This window comes from Carassius gibelio, chromosome A20 (genome assembly GCF_023724105.1).
Source record: "Carassius gibelio isolate Cgi1373 ecotype wild population from Czech Republic chromosome A20, carGib1.2-hapl.c, whole genome shotgun sequence".
NCBI classification, from domain to species: Eukaryota; Metazoa; Chordata; class Actinopteri; order Cypriniformes; family Cyprinidae; genus Carassius; species Carassius gibelio.
Genome location: NC_068390.1, coordinates 21,550,567 through 21,570,601, shown reverse-complemented (window position 1 = coordinate 21,570,601; position 20,035 = coordinate 21,550,567). Strand labels below are relative to the sequence as shown.

The window sequence follows — 20,035 nt, the reverse complement described above, 5'->3', positions numbered from 1 at the left end:
ATTTAAAATGCCTTTATGTCAGCTTTCCATTTATTTCTGAAAACTGAGCTCAACATTATTTTATCAGCATAGCATAAGTAATAATCCTGCCCATTTTCTCTTTGATATGTTAATTGGACTCTGATTTACAGCCATTTGAAATGTACAGTTTTGGGCTCTTCCGGGGGGTGCTACTGGGCCCCTGGGGGTTGAAGGGCAGTAAAACCTACATAAATGTATTCTCCTCATAATGGACAACAAACTGAGCTGAGTCACATTTATATCTGACAGTTTTCACAGTCCTCTGTTTTCTATTCTATTCATCATGACTATTATACCTTTTGACAGGACATTGTGAGGCCATCCGATGAAACATTGAAAAATTAGAAAGAAATGATTTAATAATGAAAATAATAGATTATTTATTTGATTTTTGAAGTATATGGCAAGAAATATAATGGATGAACCTGCAACAACTTGCCTTTATCTATTCCCCACCTGTAAAGCAGTAATCAAGGACAATGTGTACACATTGTGATACTTCACTATTACATAAGGACAAATTCATGCAGTGCTAAGAATATTATTTATTAATTATTAATATATATATATAACTATTTAGCAAAAATCAGTGTAAAAATGTCTTCCTCACCCTCACCGTATCTTATTCCTCAGGTGCTGGACATCAGTAATTTGCCTGCTCTTGGTTTTAATGCAGTACAAGATCCACGTTGATCATTCCTGCTACATTCTCAGTTATCCCTCAAGTGTTTGTAACAATAAAGCCCATGGCACCATCTTGTAATGCAGAATAGTTAATCTCGTAACTTCCTTTATTTCACAAAAAATTTTGCATATTTGTTACTAAAATATAAAAAAATTACTTTCTGGTGTACTGATGTCCCAGATGTTATTAATCCGATCAAAAATGTTTATGTCTTAAATAAAAAAATAATCCCAATAATTAATATGTCGTTTTTCCAAGTCTAAAATAAAAACATATGAGCCTACCTAGTAAAATGATGTATTTACCAAGAATCTTCAGAACACAATATTCACCATTTTCATTTTATTGAAGCATAGACTATAAAGTTGATAAAGTAGCATCAAGACAAATAAGATTCAATGAAAATAATTATAATCAAAAATACATTAACCTCATATATAAATCAGTTCACACAGATGAGTGATGAAATGTCCTTAAAAGTCACACAGTCCCATCCAGTCAACTGTGATACAGATCATGTGATACATATAAGACATGTGATACTGTTCCAGAAAATAATGATTCCCATCATCACATCTAAACTGGTTTCATCTCCCCATCGTGATCATCTTCTCTCGTGTCTGGAAACAGTTTGTGGTTGATGTCCAGCACTGATGAGGTATAGCTTGTTCTCAGCCAGAGGATCTCTCAGTCCTAACATCCCAGACCTGGTCAAAGTGAAACACACAATGCAGAAGAAGTTGTTTAATGGACAGAGAGCGCAGCTTATGTTCTGTGTGGTTTTAGTAGGGTGAGCAACTATGACCCTTGTAGTACTGTACACTTACCATTCTTCAAGCTGTTTTAAGACCTTTTGAGAAGCTTTTTCTCTGAAGAGAATTTACCACATCCTCTTCTTTCTCTCCTTTCAAGAGCATCACTTGGTCAAAACCCCTCATTTGGCTGATGAGATCATCTGTACAAATAAAAATACTGCAATAAATATGTCATTCTGCAAGAATTAAGAAAAAGTTACAGAAGCAAAGGTCTTGCTCATGAGACTCCATTAGCATGTGTAGTTCTCAGAGACTCTAGAACTGATCTAATGTTGCAGTATATGTGTTTTTTTCCTCTAGAATCTTTCTCCAAAGTTCCTGACTTCTCTCACAAATGTGTTTTAGTCTGTGCAGTGTAAGACCTGGCTTCAAACCAATCAACTATCAATTCACAATTTATAACATAACATTTACAAAACAATGAAATAATGTCAATTGGTGTTTATATCAACTAAACCAATTTCATGATACTTGTCTACTCTTAAAACAGGTGGTGTGTTTTTAAAAACATAATATTAAAAATGTCCAGTCACACTTTGCTAACATGCTGTAATTGTAATAGTATAAAAAGAAATCAAGGCTGACATGACCAGTTCTGTGAGAGATCATCATAAAATGTTGTATAACACAGCATTGCTTCAACACACACATACCAGAGGACTTCTGTTTGTTTGAGCACAAGATGGCCATCTTCATTTCTCATCCTGAGCAAATCATTTCCTTGGTCTTCCTTCTCTTCTGTGAAACAAGAAAATCTCTACTTACTCTCTGTGCAATTAATATTGCTCATTAAACATAATTAAGTTAATTTAAAGTAAGATTCAGACCAGAGCATTTGATGAGTAAATGTTGATTAAAAAAAATATTCTCAACAAATGTACCTGGGAAGAGCTGATCATGGCAAGATTCGCTGAGACTCAGTAATAGCTCTTTTAGGTTTTAGGAAGGTTTGTGAGGGTTGGCTCTTAAAATAGCTGTTGAGCTCGATATTTTAGACCTGAAAAAGAAGAACAGCATTATCTGGAAAAAATCCTGTAAGACAGAAGGAAGGACATATTATTAATTACGTGCAGCTTGTACATTACACCTCTGTAAAGATGCTGTAAAATTAAATGTTAAATGCATCCATTATTGAAAGCAAGTAATTTATAACAAGCTATAGTCATATAAATTCTTTTGATAGTGTCAGATGAGACCGTCCTGGGGCTTGTAAAATATCATACAAGTGTTAAACTGGATTTTTAAGACTTTGACCCTGTCCAGATACCCACACTTGCAGTCTTGGCCACTTGAGAGTGTGTGTACATGACAGTGTGTGAACGAGACTGTCCCCGGTCTTAATAATGCCAAAGCACAGCGTCCTTAACACACACTAAACCTCTCCAATACTGCTCCGGAGCGCTATACAAAGCTTAGTGTATCCCATCATGCATCATGTTTTGGAATAAATCGTCAGACTTTTTGCCGAGATCTCACAAGAGGTCATGGAAAGCTGTCCAATGTACAGTATGTGAAATATTGATAATTAGATATTAAAAATCTCTTTAAACACATAAGTGTCCCATAAGGCAGTGGCTCCCAATCCTGGTCCTGGAGAAGCCCAACACTGCACATTTGAGATGTCTCCCTGATCAAACACACCTGATTCAACTCATCAGCTCATCAGTGAAGACTCCAAGGCAGATAAGAGAGACACCAAAACCGTGCAGTGCTGGGGTTCTCCAGGATCAGGATTGGGAAACACAGTCATCAGGTCATGAAAAGTTCGACACACACTCGTGGTCATCATGCTCACTCGAACACTAGGCCAAATACAGGAAAGACTTCAAATAAGTAATCAAGTGGTCAAGTGAAAAGATGGCAAGTGTGGGTATTTGGACAGTGCAACAGTTTAAGAAACAACAAATGCTGTACAAATTATAACAGCAGGAATGTTTGATAAAAGAGACAAACTATCACAGACTTACTGCTGCATATATCTGCCTCCGCAGCTTTCTGTCTTCTCCATTTCTGAAGGAAACCCTCTCCAGAAACACCACTGGGCTGACTGCCTTTACGTCTTTTCAGCTAAAAATAAAAATAATAAAAAAGGGGAGAGAAAATAAAATTGAATTATATACAGAATGTTAATAATGATCTGTGAGCAAAATATTTATATATATATATATATATATATATATATATATATATATATAAATAAAAAAATATATATATATATATGAAAAAAAAAAAAATATATATATATATATATATATATATATATATAAAATAAATAAATATATATATATATATATATATATATATATATATATATATATATATATATATATATATATAAACTGATATGAATGAACTGCAAGATGGAAAAATACATGTTTTATTATTTATTTTTAATTTGATTTTTTTTTTTTTTGGATTCACATTAAAAGGTATTAAAAGCATGGTACAGAACACATGATTACTGTGATATCTGTCATATAAAAGCACATAAAAACACTAACATTACAGTGATACAAACATAGCTGGTTTGGTGATTATTGTATTGTTGTATTGATTATTAATATATCATAGTAAAACTACAGTTACAGTTACTAATGTCCCATTTACTGTGTTTTAACTTCACATTTCATTTATTACTATTGTGTCGTGATTACCATGATTTTACTACAAATACAACTTACATCATTGATCCTGAAATTAATAATAATATAAAACGGATCGAAGGTCTATGGCACGTCACGTGACAGATAGAGTTTAATCACACTAATTAGCAGCTGTGTTCATTCATTTAAACGCAATGAAACTCAAAGACAGCCGCGGATGACCGATATAGTACAGCGATTAAACATATGGCACTAATCTGATTAATAAAGAAGACAAAATACATTTGATAAAAGGCATTAAAAGAGCGTATATACGACTACTCACCCAAACTGTGGAACTGATAGCAAGTATCGCGCGATGTGTGCTGAATGAGACTTCTTGAACGTGATTTCATAGCGATAAACATCTCATGTCCTCGTGTCGAATTCTGACGCCAAAAGTTTCCCACTGAAAGCAATGAAGGTCGTAGTGCTTCGATAGTCGACGCCGAGAGGCACATTTGGCGTCATAAAAGTGACGCTAGGGGCGCTTGACCATGCTTCGGTTTTTGACGCCTTTGGAGTGAGAATGGGTTGGGAGTTATGGTTGATGAGCCTAACTGGATGTTGAATTTTTATAAAATGATGGGTTTGTTGAAAACAGCAGTTCTGTCTTAGCTTGATCCTGAGATGCCATGATAATAAGGACCAAATTAGAATGATTTCTGAAGGTTCATGTGACACTGAAGACTGGAGGAGATTTGCTATCACAATTTTTTTATTTATGTTTTTTACAGTATTTTTGGTCAAATAAATGCAGCCATGATGGGCATAACCATTAAAAAGCATCAAACTTTTTAATGGTAGTGTATGCTTATAATCTCTCCTCTCTGATTAAACTCCAGATAATTAAGCAGATGAAAATTGTTAAAGTTTACGCATGTAAATTTACACCACTCTGGTTAACAGTCAAGGTAATAATCTGCTTAACTGCAGCGAGAGATAAAGCAGCCTTGGATCTGTGGCATTGTCAGAGACTGTGGGATTTCTGTCTAGATGGATGCTTTGCTTTATCACTTTATTAGCCCTGTAATGATAGTCTGGAGTGCTGTGTGGGTAGACCATGTGGTTCAAAACAGCCTGCTGTAATTCGAATCTGTGAGTTGTATGTTTCATTCTCCTTAGCAATCTACAGGGCCAACCAGAGAGCTTCCATTGCCATCCATTTCATCTGGCACGAAACTACTTGGCTGGCGGTTAAAATGCAGATGATAGCACAGTTTGCAACCTGTCTTCATAACCATCACACAGAATAGGAGGTAGGGTTAGGCCGATACACGATGAATTCGTCCATCGCCGATGGCTGATAGACATCACAACGTGTTTCCCCCACCACCACCTCGAAGCATGATCACTTTTTAGTTTAACTATCACCTTCGAGATTAACAATTGCACTCACTCTGTTTGTACTATGGAGTGACAGTACTTACCAGTTTGTCAGTGGTACTGAGGATTTGCTAATAATTCAGCATTGTCTTATCTGTCATCTCTCTTTACACCAGGTGTACACCGGATGCGACAGCGGATGTGTCGTGTTGTGCCACACCATATCAGCTAAAGACTTCTACACTGGATGCGACAAAGCAACCTTTGAAAATCATTAGAAATTTCTGTCAGCATGTCATAAATAGAACGTGGCAGCAGTTTACTGTCAGGGAGTTGTGCTTTCATGCCGCTTCATCCAGTGTAAACAGAATCACTGATTATAATGAGTTCTATTGACTTATCTATGTAATGAATCTCTATTATAGATCAGTGGTTCTATAGTATTTTGTTGCACAGAACCACTTGCATCCAGTGTAGCCACGGTGTTAGTAATCATTAGTTGTTTTCCATTATAAGGATTCATGCTTCGGGCACACCCCTTAACTCCCCCCTCAAAACCTGTCATCCATCACAATGTTTCACTGGTCCAATGCCATTTTTTTTTTTAAATCACCCCACCCTATAGTATGAGGTTCTGTTTTAGTAAAGCTTTTAATAAATTCTTAACAGATCCCAGAATTCATCAGTGAATTATCTTCAAAGGCAAATGCAAAGAGTGCATTGAGTTTGTTTTGCTAATTGCATGCTGGACAGCACGGATATACTGCAGCAGAACAAATACATCTCACATGTTGCCTAAGAATTTAAAAAGGTTACAAAATAAATATGAGATCTTAATGAGGGGAAAAAATTAATAAATGGGTGCTGGAGAGAAAAAAAAAGAAAGTCAATGATTGTGGTTGAATCAGCTGAATGATTTGTATTAACTTCTGTTCGTCTTTCAAATACATAAAAGAGCACAATATTACTGATGCAATGCATTGTTTATGTTTCAAAAACTCACAGTTTACTTTCTCCATCAACCTTAGAACCAACCATTACCTTGAGGAAAGTAGAATACAGGACAAAAAAAATGTAATTCAGATTTAAATAAATACAATTAAAAACGAACAAATAAATGAATATGCAAGAGTTTTTAAGTATGAAATATGCCTCAGGATTAATCGCATCCAAAATAAAAGTTTTTGTTGTTTGTTTGTAGCTACTGTGTATATTTATTATGTATATAAAAATACACAAGTGTGGGTATTTATACAGTATATATACAGTATATATTATACAGACACATATATTACTTAAACAACTTTTATTTTGGATATGATTAATCGTGAATAATCGTTTGACAACAATAATATATATATATATATATATATATATATATATATATATATATATATATATATATATATATATATATATATATATATACTGTACCAACACTCTGGTGCTAAATCCAGAAGCAAACCTGTTCAACATTGTTTAGATTGAGGCTGAATATCTAAAATAGTACACCAATGGCATAACGGTCTCCCTTGGTCTGGCTGTGATTAGACCATCACTTCCAGATGACCAGCATGTTACTGACAGCAAGTGACCAACTGCAACTCTACAAAATATTTATTGCTTTTCTTCCCACAGAGTGTGGGATTTAATGATGTAACATAGTGAAAACCTGATGCTGTCTTCCACTGTGTCAAAATCTAGAGTGACTTATTTTCCAGACACTCTCTTTTTAATTGGGTGGCACTTCTCCTCAGCAAAAAAAATAAATAAAAATGATCTGACAAAAATGTATGTGCACATAAACAACCTAGTCATTTAGGGCAGTCAAGTGATCATGGTTATGACTAATAATTGCATTATCATTGATGCGTAGAAGGATATGAATCACCCTTTAATTCCACAGGAGGAAGGGGTTCATTATGTCTAGGCATCTGGCTGGACATCCACTCCCAGATATGTGCATAAAGACAGACTGACTGCTCCTTTGCAGGGCAATTACCTTACAGCATGGTTATTATTTATACCTTAGCCTGACTGACACACTAATGTAGCTTCACGTTTCCACTAAGACTGTTCTAACAATAGTTAGGGCACCTGCTTTCTGGTATTCGATGATTTCAGCCATTAGAGATGCACTACTATATTTCCCATCACAGAGTCAATGCCGAGCTCACTTATGAATTATACATGGTGAGACTGTTCTGTATTAACAGAACGATTTTGATCATTAGTGCCACAAGCACATATGCTTGATGTCATGCAGAAAAATTTTGTTGTTTTGCCTTCATTTCAAATCCAAAATATTTTTACTATACTTGCCAAAAACTTTTGGTTGCACTTGCAGAGCCGAAAATCATGGGGTCATGTGCTGCTTTGCGTGCAAACCTAGAGTCTCTCATTAGACCGGGCAATCACATGAAAATACCAGAGGGTAAATTCACTTACTCTACATTCACATCCACTAACTATAATCCATGATATTTTCCAAATACTTCAGAGTGTAGTAGCTATGTTTATCTGCATTCTTCAAACAGAGATGAATTGAATTGACATGCACTCTGAGATGATTTGTTTTCACAGTGGCAAATTTTTAACTAGGTTGCCAGTCAAAACATTGAGCACAGCTAACATTGTTATGAAGAAACACGAGTGTCACAAAAGATTCAATGACAGAAGAAAATTAACAAGATTATCAAATTTAAAAGAACAGATACACATGGATAAACATTTGTAATTGTCAGATCATTCTTCTTGGCAACTGCATAAAGGTTTGTGAAGTTTGGACACTGTGCTCACTACATATAGGTCAATTAGACATTACTTCTCAAATTTTTTGTCATGAGGGTCTCCAGATTATACATCACAATTCTCAAATAAATAAGATAAATTGTTTTTTACTTCAGAAAAATAAATAAAAGGAGGATAAAGGGTCAAGGGACGGGGGCGTGTACAACACGACTCCCTGGAAGTGACATCATCAGCCCGAGACGCAGCTCACTGATCCAGGTCCTGTCATGATGAGCAGAGACTTTGGAGTGGATCGTTTATTTTTATTCAGTAGCATTAAAACATTAATGTTTTCATTTTATTTACTTTATTAAAAAATGTAAACTCTTAGAAAAAGGGTTCATTGGGGTTCTATATATAACCATAGGGTTCTTTACTCAGCTCCAAAGAAACTTTTATGCTAAAAAGGCTTTTGGCACAAAGGTTCTGTAGGCTATTATTCATTCATATATTACATTATTCTGCAACATTTTGTATTTGTAATTAAATTATTGTTTGTATTAATATCACATTTTAATCATGCTGATTTTTGGAGAAAAACTGAAATGGCACTCTTCGTATTAATTAACAACATAAAATGATGTAAATATATACATTTTCTAACCCCCATATCTTGAAATTTGTGATCATTCACATGCATTCATAAATGCATTTGAATACACCGAATAATGCAGTGAAAGAATGCACTCAAAATGAACACGCGCCATGCGCACTAGAATGACTTCATCATGTAACTTTACATTATAAGGCACGATTTGTTTAGTTTTTGAATATACTTGATACTGTTGACACACAAAGTGTGCGATCCCCCTCCGAACTCCCGAACTGATTCAAATGATTTGGGATCCCCGAACTGACTCAAATGATTCGCGAACTCGCTACAAACTCCCGAACTGATTCAAATGATTCGCGATCCCCAAACTGACTCAAATGATTCGCGAAACCGCTACGAACTCCCGAACTGACTCAAATGATTCGCGAACCGGCTTTGAACTCCCGTACTGACTCAAATGATTCGCGTTCCCCAAACTGACTCAAATGATTCGCGATCCCGCCATGAACTCCCGAACTGATTCAAATGATTCGCGATCCTCAAACTGACTCAAATGATTCGCGAACCCGCTTTGAACTCCCGAACTGACTCAAATGATTCACGAACCGGCTTTGAACTCCCGTACTGACTCAACTGATTCGCGATTCCCAAACTGACTAAATGATTCGCGATCCCGCTACGAACTCCCGTACTGACTCAAATGATTCGCGATCCCAAAACTGACTAAATGATTCGTGATCCCGCTACGCACTCCCGAACTGATTCAAATGATTCGCGATCCCCAAACTGACTCAAATGATTCGCGAACCCGCTTTGAACTCCCGAACTGACTCAAATTATTCGTACCCGCTACGAACTCTCGAACTGGTTCAAATGATTCGTGATCCCGCTCCGAACTCCCGAACTGATTCAAATGATTCGCGAACCCGCTCCGAACTCTCGAACTGATTCAAATGATCCGCAAAGCCGCTCCGAACTCCCAAACTGTATAAAAAAATAATCACTTATTAAAAAATTTACCATAGTGATTTGGGAAAAGACAAAAGGCGGTTTGGTAGATGAATTTATGATGTACACAGTGTTGCTTTAAGCACTGGTTTAAAAGATGACTCAAGAACAGACATGAAACATTGTCTGTTTGCTCATTTTTTCCCATCTTAATTAAATCAGATGGATGATATTTCAATGATTACTTGAACTGATCTGCTAGGACCAGAAGATGCCTGAGGGTTTGTGCTCAACAAAGACAATGAAATTAAGATCAATGTAAAAAGGGGGCTGATAACATATGTCAAGACAGGACACTTCACTAAATTGCACAAATCTTTGTAATAATTAGCTGATCACACATGTTTTCGACCTTTATGATAATTTTAACACTGTAAAGAATAAACAAACAAGAAGTAGGTCATCTAAGGATGGCTATTTAAAAAAAAATCACTTTAACCTAAGACACTAAAAAGGCAAAATGGCATACTTCAACTGGTAAGCTGAAGAGCATTCAGATGTCTCCTGCCTACTCTTGATCTGGGCTCCTTTTTAAGCAGCATGGCAGGGTGCTGGTGCTCTTTGAATGTCAGGGAGTAGCAGCCTAGACCTGATGTCCCTGTGCTCCGGATGGCATGGCCATATTCAATGAGTTATATTACAGATGGCAGGAGGTGACATTTGTATCTTGTTATATGCAAAACAATTCTATTGAGGAAAGCATTTTAGTTACATTTCTTGATCTGTTTTGGCTTTGTCTGCAAGATCAACTGGAGGCAGAGTAATTTGCTAAAAGAGATTTCAAATGGCAACAATGAAGAAACAGTACACATCTTAAATCTGCACCTGTGCATCTGAGTACAATTATGTTTTTACTCATGAGCATGCTGGGACTAATTAGATGTTCCAATCTCTACATAATATGTGGCTTTTTTTTGTTTTATTTATTAAGGCAGTGGGTCTCAACGGGTTTAGCTGTTGAGCCAAGTAAAACATGTTTTTGCAAATAAAGAAACTGTGGCCAGCTACAAAACACCTCTGTCTTGCAATAATAGTCAATAAAAAGGGCTCTACACTATGGATTTTTGTGAATATATCTGTACATTCAGATACAGATGTATACACACACACACAAACACACACACACCTTTAGTTAAAATATTTAAATAGTTATTCATATTTTATATTCTTAAATATTTAAATGCATGTAAATATATCTATTATATAAAATGTATTTTTATATATTATGTAAAATTTAAATATATGTATTTTAAATGCATGTGTGTGTATATATTATATATGTATTTATTTAAAAATACATGTACAAAACTACAATATTTTTTATTAAATGTATATATTTGTTTAAAATTGTAGTTTTACATTTTTAATTGCATTTTTTTATTTATTTACAATTTTATATTTTATAATTATACATTTACGTTTCTCATTTATCTCAATGAATTGTTGGACATTTATTTATTCAAAGTCTATTACAACTATACAGGCAAATCCAAGATAAATATACTCAAACACTTAACATATCTGGTAAAACACTTCTGATTGGTTTGTCCCATGCTTATTGATGCTACTAAGACAATAATTAGTCTTTCTTACAATTTCAACAAAACCATAACCTAAGTCTGTCAGTAAGTTTAAACCATAATGGCTTTTCACACCACAAACTTGAGCTTCATGTCAGCATAACTATATTGTCTCTGCAGCTCCAGAACATCAAGAGTATTCACACTGAAATTGTTTGTGCAGCATTACAGCAGCAGCTTCAAAGCTAAATATTTCTTTACAAAGACAACTATAAATATGATCACAAATGCACTCATTTGTTAACATGCATGCCGAAAAATATAAGCGGCTCATGTGCCGCTCATGCCTGCAGTGTGAAACCAGCCTAATCTATAACCAGATGTCATAGGATTTCAAATGTTTAAGTTTGCAAGCCATAAAATACATGTACATGATCAAATATTTGCTGGCAAACAGGCCATCTTTACAGTTGAGTTGTCTAATAAATGAAGGCATAATCGTTGTTCCATAATTATTATATGGTTAGCCTCACACCTACAAACCTGCAACAATTTGTCACTTAATCAATATTCATGAGCCAGGTTGAACATTTACAATAATGCCAATCCACCATTAGGCCCTGGACAGTAGTTTTACAACAATATCATTTTGTAATTGTTGAATGTCAAAGGGCATTGTTCACAGCACAAAATTAAAGACTGCATACAAAGGTTTAGTAGACGTAAATCTCTTAGTGGAGTTATTTGGTGAAGCAAGAACAGCATGCCCTCAAGAAGAACCATTCCTATGTTGTGAACACGGCTGCCTGACAAGCCATGACAAATTTTAGCCATTGATCTATGTGGCCCATTTGCCTTAGGATAGCATCTACTAGTTATCACTGATACTATTCCAGATGAGAAAAGGGTTACGTGTCTGCAAGCATAAATACTTTGAATGTAGTAACGTTTGATGAAGACAGCTACACAAGGGCTGTTATCTGTGACAATGGGACACAAATCTCTTGCAAAGATTCGGAGATGGGGAATTTTTCTTTAGGACAGTAGACTCAAAGTCATTCACGCAGTGAAATTCCAAATTTGAGAAGACATTCAGCAGCAGACTAATCTCTGGCACTGTCCAGGTGGCAAGACAGTCTAATGCTAGTCATAATGAGTTCTTGTGTTCGTATCCTAGCATTAATGTTTGTTTGTTTGGAATAAATTGCTATACTGAATTGATTTCATGTTGTTAGGAGCTAATACTATGCCAATTTTGTGCTGTGACTTGATGCCAAAATAATTGCACACTGTTATGGCCTAATGTTACACCAACATTAATTTGTGCTGTTTTGAGTTATTGCCAATACAATTTTGAGTTGCAAAACAAGGAACCGGAAAAGTTCTGCATTGTATAACAGAACATAAAGTGGTAGTTGTAAAACAAGTTTCTGTACACAAGTAATGTCTTAAAAAGTACAGATGCTATGAAGCAACTCCTAGACATGTTAAAGTTGTGGTTTGTTAGGCAGAAGCTTATGGTTTTGTGGGGATGGTACAAGTCCAATGAAATTTGTATAACACATTGCTTTATATCAGCAGTAAATGGACTACACTCCTTCAAGAAAATTATATATTTAATTCCAATATATCACACTGTTGTTTAATATTTCATGAGCTGCATCACTGTAAATGGAATAGATTCCTCTTCTACACACAATAAATGAACCCATGCTATAATTCTAATTTAACAGCTTAACTCCATTCCAAGCAAATTATTCTAGGGAAGATTTTGACCTCAACTGGAGTTATATCTCCATAATCAGATCATCATCTGACCATAATATTCCACTGGATCAATGTGCCATTTAATTATTTGTATGGTATGTCCATTTTCTAGTGGTGCTTCCCTAATGAATTCATATGTTCAGAAATGTTACTTCTGTGAATGGTTGATTTAAAGCCAGTAATAACATTACAAACCTTTTGTTCTTTGACAGAAAAGGTCCTTAATGTAGCAAGAGCTGAGAGATACTGGAAAAGTCTCTGTAATGGTCAGAAATGATTGCTTACCTTACTGAGTAGCTTTGGTTACTGGCCATAACAAGTGAATAGCTGCATGAATTCAGTTTTATGTATGTTTATGCTGTATTTGTAAATGATTTGTAAATTTGTAAAAAATAAAAATTAATCTGTGCACTATGTTTATTGTTTTCCAAATGAGAGGACACTTAAAATCTATCATTAAAACATTAAAATATTTGGATTAGTTATTTACACAAAACATACAATAGAAAACAAATGTAAATGAAAATGACAAGTTAGTTTCGACAATTATTTTACCCCAATAAAAATGCTTGAGAATACATTTTAGAAATGTGTAGGTAAATATTAATGTTTTTGTGTATTAAAATGTTGTTGTTGTTTTTGTTTTTTTTAATAAAGATGTAATTTTGTGAAAAAATTCTAAATGTTCCAAATGATGTGTTAAATTATTGTTATAAATTATCCTGAGAAAGACAAAAAAAAAAAAAAAATGTTCAATTTATCCACCACAGAATGCTATTAAACACATACACAAACACATATTGATACTTTATTTAAGATATGATGACATTACAGTTATTGGATAAGACTGTTGGACACTGTTAGTAGACAAATTTAAAGGGGATTATTTCAACTAAGTTCCCATAGTTGAAGAAATACCCATAGATTAATGTTTTACATCTTTGGAAATAGCTACACTGTGCCTTCTCTACCAAGGGACAAATTTCATATTTACACACTGACTTTTCTGTCTCACCACTGACAGATAAAAATAGTTATTTTTCTGTCAGAATAAACATCCCAAGCCTCTAGAAACCTATTAAATCATTTCCTGAGTGCAGTGTATGTGTAAAGGTTAGAGGCACAGTCAGGGGGCCAAACGATTTGTGGCTTCAGGACACAGGGGGCTGATTCACCTACGGCTTCATCCTGCCACTGCTGTAAGGCAGAGTCTTTTACGCTGTGCATTCAGTCTTCTGCTAGAGCAGCCTAGTTCATTTGTACATCCTTAAGTCCATTTCAAGCTAGTGGTGGAGTTTCCCACATCCCCCTTGAGTGCGGCTAGTATTCTCCACTTTACTTCAAAACTAGAGGAATGGACGACCATTCAATGAGCTTAGGGAACTGCTGTAGAACAAAATGTGACAGAGGAGAGAAGGGGAGAGGAGAGGAAAGGAAAGGAAAGGAAAGGAAAGGAAAGGAAAGGAAAGGAAAGGAAAGGAAAGGAAAGGAAAGGAAAGAAAAGGAAAGGAAAGGAAAGGAAAGTCAATAGCACATCTGTAACCTCTTCTTGCTCTTCTAGCTTACACAATCAGTTAAATGTCTGGAAAACACTTCTTTGTCATTTTTGTTTTTTAACACATTTGGAATAACACAATCAGAAGGCTGGATACCTCAGCAGGGCACAAGCAACTTTATTAAAACATTAATTTTAAATAAAAATAGAGTTTCATTGAATTAAAGGTGGTATAGAATGCAAAAGTCACTTTTATAAGGTGTTTGAACATAGTTGTGACCAGCATATAATGGTAAAAATCCACCCATTCATTGTTTTATAATCCTAATAAATCATAATCAGTCTCTCCACACTAGCAGTTCCAGATTTCTCTTTGTGATGCTCTCTGCCCTATTAGCATACTCACAGACCTGAGTGAGAAACTGCGGTCCGTCATTACTGTGTGCTTGCTGTAGCTGCTGGTGGTACAATGTCAGCACCAAAGAGCTATTACAGTACCATGTGTTGGGATGCACCAACGAACATAGGATTCTCCTTATACTGCTGAGGACACGGTGGTTACATTTCATTTTTGAAGGAAATGTCCCAGAAAAAAAAATGTAAAAGTCCTATACGTTTATGCTAACATTTTACACCGGACTTCCTCAAAAAATGAGGGTCAGTTCAGCGCTGGGGCTGTGTAAAGGATGCTTCTGAAGGAGGGATCGATACCAACGTTTTGTATGCAAATGTCCATACTCCAGATAAAGTAAGCATCACATCTCATATTCCAAGAGCTTCTTGGCTCTCTGTAAGGCTAATGTTGCTAAAGCTACCATCGTCTCTGCCTGTTTCAAATAATGCTGCCTTCACGTGCTACCAGAATGATTGTGAATAGGAATGTGCTAGTTAAAAATTGAATTTGGAAGCAATATGAGGTCATTAATACAGTCACCTCCAGTTAAACCGTAACACCGGTATGCCCGTAAGCATGAGCTCTTGAAGCTCTGCACTCAAGCGAATGGGAAGGCGGGAACACCAGCTCATTTTCATTTAAAGGGGACAAACACAAAAAACAGAGCGTTTTGGCTCATACTCTAAAAGTAAAAAATTTCAACAAGCTATAAAAATGATCTGTGGTTTATTTTGAGATAAAACTTCACATACACACTCTGGGGACATATAATTTAAAATACTGTACCAAAGCATTTTATGGTACTTTTAAAGGGAATAACTAAAATATACTAATACTTTTTTAGTGGATTTTTTAAACTGCATGTGTCTATTATGAATGTCTATATCAGTTTATAAAAATACAGGTAAAACTATTCTTTGGTGCATGAAGAAACTGGCAAGGTGCAATAGCTAATAAACAGGTTTACTGACCGAATCCAAAAATACAGCATTGTGTATGCTGCTGTGAGTCATGGCATGTACTGTTTGTTGCAATTATGGAAGGGAAAGACAGCTAATTTATTCAATGATTAGTTACAAGGGGACCTATTATGCAAAATTCACTTTCACTTGTTGCTTGGACATAAATGTATGTTGGCAGTGTGTGTACACAACCACCCTATAATGATAAAAATCCACCCACTCCTTTTTTTTTAATCCCCATTAGTAAAAAGCAATGTTTCCCAACTACCTGTTTTCAGCACTGCTGCTAATGTGATGTCACATTAGCCACAGGCCCCACCCACGAAAGTTGACAGCAATGCCGTTTTAAAAAAAGAACCACCCTGAGCGAGTTCACAGCGGGCTGAGCACAGTCCGCCATCACTGCACTGACGAGAATGTCTCCCAAGCACTTTAGGTGTTCTGTAGCTGGATGTATGAATCCACATAGCTCTCTACATTTACTCCCGAAATCTGAGCTACCAAAGACGAGGTGGATTAATTTTGTTTATGAAGAAGATGCTCCCTCAACTCGAAATTCGTTAATGTCTGCGCGAATCATTTACACCGGACTGCTTTGTGAATGAGGGTCAGTATAAAACCGTTTTCGCACAAAAGGATGGAGCAGTGCCAACAGTTCCTGATCCAGCTACACCTCCAGAAGAATAAGTATCAGGTGTTAGTTTTCCAAACTGCCTTTCTGAAAGACCTTCTTGTCACTCTGTAATGCTATTGTTGCCAAAGCTACCATTGTCTGTCTGTTTTAATTTATGCTGCCTTCACATGCTACCAGAATGATTGTGAATAGGAAAGTGAGAGTTAAAATTGCATATGAAAGCATGAAGTTGACCGCTGGAATTAGTCAAGCTCATAATCACAAGTGGGGCTTTTAAAGTTTGTAATAGCATGCGATGGCACAATGAGTTATTTTTTTTTATCGTGCCATGCTCTCATCTTTGTAATTCATAAAGAATTTGTATTTTATTTTTTTATGCACAGTACAATCAGAAGACTGACTTTTAAACCAAGTGCATTTTCTTTAAAGATAACAGGGATGTACTAATAGTGGAGTGTTTATTTGCAAAGGCTAGTACCAGTATTGCCAGAGCTTGAGCTCTTATAGCTCCGCACTTTACCCCGCAACACCCGCTCATTTGCATTTAAAGGGGAAGACACGAAAATGATACGTTTTGGCTCATAGCCTAAAAGTGGCAATTTTAACAAGCTATAAAAAATTATCTTTTAATTATTTTGAGTTAAAATTTCACATACACATTCTGGGGACATCAGAGACTTATTTTACGTCTTGTGAAAATGGGCAAAATAGGTCCCCTTTAAGAACTATATTTTCTAAGAACATCGCAAAAGACATTTGCTATAAAAATATAAAATACGTTTTATGACTGTGTATACACACACACACACAGACACACACACACACATAATATACATGTAAGCTGTTTACATTTCTATGAAGATCGCAAAACCAATAGGCTAAAGAGCAAGATGCATTTATTGACCTCCACAGCACCAAATAACCAACCCCCTCTGCTCATGTGACTATTTCATGCTCAAACTGAATGCTATTACATTATCTGTATCCCTCAGAACATGTCGAAAATGATGGCACCAAGACACAGGCAGAAAATAAGGTAAGTCCCAGGCACAAGAATAATGTTCCCACTACTGTCTAATCAATATGTCAATGCCTGCCACAACCAGATAAAAGACACAGGACTATCCCTCAACATCGCACGCTTGAACACCTCTGGCTAAATTGAAGTGCATCCAAAGCTTCATCCTTTTAGAATGGATTCCAGTGATAGAAAGTTCAGGATCCAACAACATCATATTTCATTTTGCCCCATGACTTTGCTGCAAGGTGTATATTGTTTTTGATGGGTAGTTCTATTTTGAAACTACAAAAGGAAAAGTTGGTTTTCTAATGAATAATACATAATGTGTTCATTCATAAAATTGATGACATATTGTTTTCCATATTTTTGCATGTTTCTTTTCCTAGGTTAAACATGTTAGTGCAAACTCAAAGAAGTGTGCAAAAAAAAATTAATTAACAGTAATTAATAGTAATTAATTTAAAACAATTACATTCACACAGTAAATCTGCATTCAAAAGTCAGAAGGTCTCATAATTTGAGAAGACTTATTTGTGCTTTAGACACAACAAGACAAAACAAATTTAACCCAAGAAACAGAGAAATTTCAATGATCTAAGCAACAACTGGAAATGCGAACTAGATGCAGCAAACATTTCCAATTAAAGAGAAGTGACAGGAAAATCATGGCAAATGCTTTCTTACTAGAAGACTATAAATCTCATGTCATGCATTTTACACCTTGAGCCTTGTGCAATGAACCACATTTGTAGTTGTTGCACATACAGGGACAATATGTGTGCTCACCCAAGAATAAATAAAACACCAGTCCATACACCAGTACAAACAGTCCATGCATAACGTGTGTACAGGTGTGTAGCACAGTCTCAGAAGTATATGTGATGGAATGTGATAAGGATATGCACCTCAAAACTATAGTGATATTGTAATTTTGTGACAATATTAAAATATGTAAAGAGCCCTAAAAGATAAGATAAGAAAGTGATTTAAAGCTGCGGTAGGGAACTTTTGACGCTCTAGCGGTTAATAAACAGAACTGCTTGCGTCTTGCGGAAGAACATCGTAGCCGGAACTACTTCTCTCTGTTTATGTCTATGAAGAATCACAAAGGTACTGGGTTACTCCGCCGCGATATCCCCGAAGCAATCTAAAATAGTCAGAATATAAACACTTATTATAGGTGCACCCTAGTGATTCAGGACAAGCCAAAAACATGGTTTGGGAAATGGATTCATGGTGTACTCGCTTATTATATACATTTTTCTACATTTTACAAAGTTACGGACCGCAGCTCTGATTGGTTGATTTCTTACCGGGAGCGGTCTGTAACTGCAAATGGCAATAGGACCACTGGGAGGAGCCAGAGGAGCTTGATTTTTTTCACAGATTATCTGTCTCATATTCTACTGTCAGGACATAATGACAGGTTTAACAAATATGTAAAAAAATATATACATTTCCAAAAGTTACCTACTGCAGCTTTAAGAAAAAAAACAGTTTAAAAATATTTAAGACTTACAGAAACAGTTGATGTACAGAAATGAGTAGTCAGTTATGGTGTATAATCCAAATTATGATTAAACAGGCATGTGTCAACAGTCTTCAGATTTTGAGAATCGTGAATACAGGTTCAAGGTCATCTGGTTACAGCAATCAGGTTAATTCCTTTACATGAGGCTTACATAACTGGATCAAATTATGATTAATATTGGAATATTTCCGTGCATATAAACACAGTCAAGGCCAAATGGAGTAATGATGTAACTAAAGAGCAAATGCTGCGGCAAAGGTGTTTAAAGCAATTTGCTTTTGTGCAGTTATTCTTGACAAGCCCAAAAGCATACTGTATTTTAAAAAAGCTCCTAAAACATTGCTGTTGAAAAAAGAAAAATAATTCCTTATTTGCTAGCTCTCCTCTGGTGACATCAATATACTCTCCTTTCCTTTAAGTGAAAAGGTATTGTCCATACATATTACGTATTAGTACATCAACAGGGTATCTTGAAATTTTTTACGTAATAGAATGGCAAACAAAGAGGACTCTTGGGTAATCAAGCTCAAGCTAGCTAAGCAGCTATAAAATGACCCAGTTACAGAGCTGAGATAAAACCTACTCACAGAATGTGTGTGTGTGTGTGTGTGTGTGTGCGTGCGTGCGTGCGTGTGTGTGTGTGTGTGTCACACATCAGACACAACGGCTGCAAATATTTAAAACCCATCTGCACTCGGCCAATGGATGTCCTGTTTGTATGTTAATGCAACAAGATGGATTAGATCTTGCTTACTTAGTGTCTCATCATTGCCCAAAACTGACTGCTCATTACAGCCAAGAGTCACTACGTAGATGTCAGAAATCTTTAGAGAGCCAAGTGTGAATTCATGACTTGGAACTTTGTTTAAAA

General features: G+C 35.8%; 1 long non-coding RNA gene across 1 annotated transcript; it reads right to left on the bottom strand.

Moving 5' to 3' along the window:
- Positions 1 to 1,531: 1,531 nt before the first annotated feature.
- Positions 1,532 to 2,659, bottom strand: LOC127938540 (uncharacterized). Its single transcript, XR_008148734.1, has 3 exons — positions 2,403 to 2,659; positions 2,175 to 2,259; positions 1,532 to 1,661 (listed from the first exon to the last, which is right to left on the bottom strand). It is a non-coding gene; the product is annotated as an uncharacterized LOC127938540 (long non-coding RNA).
- Positions 2,660 to 20,035: the final 17,376 nt, after the last annotated feature.